Below are 3,746 nucleotides of genomic sequence, written 5' to 3'. Positions count from 1 at the left end.
ACAGAAACGTCGAGATACCACTACACGTCTATTAGAATAACTGTACTAGAACATATTGACCAAACAAAGTGCCGAGGAGAGCGCAGAGGAAACAGGTCTCTCGTATGCTGCTGGCGGGCACACGAAATGCTACAGACACTTTGAAAACGTGGTTTGTTAGTTTCTTGTAAACCTACACTTACTATATAAGCCGGCAATCCCACTTCTGCACGTTTACCCCAGAGAAATGAAGACTATTCTTCACCTGCAGACCTGTTCACGGATGTTCGCACAGCTTTATTTGTAATAGCCCAAAGCTGGAAACAATCCAAATGTCCTTCACTGGGAGGGTGGTTTAATTAAGTGTGGTACGTCCAGACATTGAAACACTACTCGGCAGTAAAAGGAGCAGCATTGATACATGCAAGAACCTGGGCAAATCACAGACATTTCAACTAAATGAGAGAAGCTAGTCGAAGTTATATATGGAATGGCTCCCTTTATCTGACAGTCTCGAAAAGACAAAATTACAGTGGTGGAAAACAGATTAGTGGTTGCCCAGGTTATGGGTGTGGTGAGGGTGTAACTATAGAGGGATAGCATGAGGGATTTGGGGTGATGAGGAAACAGTCTATGGCCTGATTGTGGTAGTGATTACACGGATCTACACGTAGGTTACATTTCATAGAACTGCACACTAGAAGGAAAAGAAAGCTTACTGTACAGTAATTAAGAAACAACTTAAGAGTGTGGACATGGGCTCTAAGAAAGAAATGCTTGGCTCTTGGGCAACAAGACTCCTATTCCAGAAAGGCCCGGGTAGTGTGAAGTTGGCACGGCGCATAGAACTTAATAAATGCTCAGTGCGTAAACAATAGCAACGAGGAGATCAATTAACTATGAACTCAGTGAGTCGAGGAAGTGATGGCACCAAGGGACCAAGCATTAGATTCTTCTGGGAGGTGGATTCCTGAAGTGAAGGCAAGGTGCCAGAGGACGCCCAGAAGCCAGACCTGCCCTGACACAGGTGGGAGATGGGAATGCCCCCACCTCCCCGGGGGAGATTTCTGGTGGCCTGCAGGCCTGGGAGGGCTGACTCCAGACCCATCTCCGTCGATGGACCTTGCTAGCGCTGCCCAGAGGGGCTGGGTCTTCTTGGATGAGGGAGGAAGCAGCCGGCTCTGAATGGAGATCCGGCTCCCTCTCACTCACCTCCCAGGTGGCCCTCAGCCATGACCTACTTTTCCTACCTGTCCATGCAGGTGAACTCCCCTGCCCACAGCTATTTTTATCCCAGAGGGATTCCCAGCTGTTTTCACCATCCTGGTTGGTGGGAGGGTTGGACTGTGGGGCTGGGGTTCCTGCCCCTTGGGAGACCCTGATGGACATCCCCTCCCTCCTTTCTCCCAGTGAGGACCATTTTGGCTTCCCACGGCCACCCCTGTCCCAGGTGTCCATCTTGCTGCAAAACCGCAAGAGCTCCACATTGCCTACAGGATAAAGTTCAAACTCTTTAATTGGACATTCAAAGCTCTCTGTCTACCTGGAACCTAGCTTCCCTTTGGCCTCGTGTCTCTCCACACCTCATGGCTGGCCCGCCCAAAGAGCTAGCCAACCCAGGCCCCTTGCCAGATGCTGACGAGGCCTCTCAATTTCCTGCCTGTGCACCTGCTGCCGGGAATGTCCTTTCCCTTCCATCTCCTGGCCGCCGCCTCCATGGAGCCCTCCTTGATTCCCTGGCTGGCAGGGATTGTGCCCTTTCCTAGGGAACTATTGTCCTGGGCACTCTTTGCTCCTCTGCTTCAGGGGACACCCACCCATGGATCTGTCTCTCTCTTCCTGGTTCTGGAGGACGGCCCTTCCCCACCTCTACCCGCCTTCCCACAGAACATATGTGGAGGACGGCAAACATGTACCTGTCTCCAGGCTGTCCCACACGCCTGGGCCCTGTGATGCCCGCTCTCCTCAGGCCCTTCCTACGGCTCCATCACCTCCTGACTACTAGACTCTGAGCCTCAGTGAATCAGCAAACCCTTCCCTGGGTCTGCGGCGGACTCAGCACTTTTCTGAGCACTCCGGGGAGGGTGTGGGGAGGAAGTCCAAGAGGCCACGCCTGTCAGAAGGGAACCTGGGCAGGACGACCTGAAGCTCCAGGGACTACTCCCATGGTGGTGGTAAGTGCACCTGGGCCCCCAGGGGCACACTCCCCACTCCCCTGTAACTGCTGCACCAGCTTTCTCCTCTCCCTGGAGGATGCCTCACCCCCTATGGCCTGCCTTCCTGGCCTCCTCACCCCACAGCCCAGCCCTGGCCCCTGCCCTCTGCACGTCCTGTGAGGACCTCCTGGGCATCAAATCTTCTGGGGGCCACCTGCTCCCCTGGGTGTCTCCTCCACCTCCTTGAAGGGCTCCCGCTTCTGTCCTGGAGAGGCCAGAAGTCCTCAGGGCATGACCGAGGCCTCCCTTGTCCCTGAACGCGCTAGGGCCCTAGCTGTCAACACCGGCCTCCAGACCCTTTCTTCTCGCTCAGGCCTCTCTCCCTGAGCTCCAGACCCCTGAAGTCCTCACGGCCTTTCAAATTTAACATGATCTAAACTCTACTCATTCCTCTTTCCTACCCATTCCTCCTCTGCTACCCTCAGCGCCCCCCCCCCCCATCGGGAGCCTCCTCCCTCTTCTTCCTGCCCCTGTTCCATGCCTCCCGCCCTTCCCATTCCCACCCATCCTCTGCTGCCCCACTCCGCAGCCTGCACAAACGACCTTCCTTAAAATCCGCTGCTTGCAAGATGAAGTCCAAGAGTGTTAGGAAGGAGGCCGGGTGTGTGCCGTGTCCACGATGCCAGGCCCCAGGGTGCGTGTCCTGCCGGCTGTGGGACCCGGGCAAGTGACTCTCCCCTTTGGAGCCTCCATTTCCTTGCTTGTCGGCTTATCTCCGCCCTGGGCAGCTTCGAGAACCAGAGCCCACGGCGGTGTGGGGGGTGGGGAAGTACGCTGGTCTGGGCACCCTGAATACTCAGGCAGTAGTGTTCTCCACCCCCGCCCCCCTCCAGATCCTCTGCTTCAACCCTTGCCTCTTTTCCGCATGGCCTCTACACCTCCCGCCTTGCTTTTCTTTCCATGGGAGACGCCTTCCTCCCACCTGCCCACCTAGCCGATGACTTCTCCTACTTCAAGGTCCACTAGGAGTTCTGTCTGTTCTGTGCAGCAGCCCCCCACCTGCTGGGGCTTGCCTCGAGGGACCAGAACAACCCACCCATGAAGAGTCCCTGAGCCCAAGGGGCACCTGGGTGGCTCAGTCAGTTAAGCATCCGACTTCAGCTCAGGTCATGATCTCTCAGTTCGCAAGTTCGAGCCCCGCGTCGGGCTCTGTGCTGACAGCTCGGAACCTGGAGCCTGTTTCGGATTCTGTGTCTCCCTCTCCCTCTCTGCCCCTCCCCCATTCACATTGTGTGTGTGTGTGTGTGTGTGTGTGTGTCTCTCTCTCTCAAAAATAAACATTTAAAAAAAAAAAAAAAGAGTCCCTGAAGCCTGTGCCTGCCACTCTCTGGGGCTTCCAGCATACAGCACTGTTCCAGGTCCTGGGGGGCAGAGCAGGAGGGAGCAGGAGATCGTCAGAACACCCCAGCAGAGACTCTCAGGGACTTCAGGCCCCAGGAGAAGGTGTGGCCCAGGAGCCATCCACCAGCCTGAGACCCTGGTGCAGGAGGGCTGTCCACACACGTCTCCCCAGTGGGCTTCCTCCTGCAGAAGAAGCAACGCCTTGTCCCT

At 55.8% G+C, this 3,746-nt stretch overlaps 1 long non-coding RNA gene across 1 annotated transcript; it reads left to right on the top strand.

The window, feature by feature from the left end:
* The first annotated feature begins 2,091 nt into the window (after positions 1–2,091).
* LOC115513318 lies at positions 2,092–3,296 on the top strand. The gene is made up of 3 exons (XR_003968661.1): positions 2,092–2,153; positions 2,725–2,829; positions 3,153–3,296. It is a non-coding gene; the product is annotated as an uncharacterized LOC115513318 (long non-coding RNA).
* Positions 3,297–3,746: the final 450 nt, after the last annotated feature.

Source organism: Lynx canadensis, chromosome B2, assembly GCF_007474595.2.
Source record: "Lynx canadensis isolate LIC74 chromosome B2, mLynCan4.pri.v2, whole genome shotgun sequence".
Lineage (NCBI taxonomy): Eukaryota > Metazoa > Chordata > Mammalia > Carnivora > Felidae > Lynx > Lynx canadensis.
This window is presented reverse-complemented; position numbering and strand designations above follow the sequence as displayed.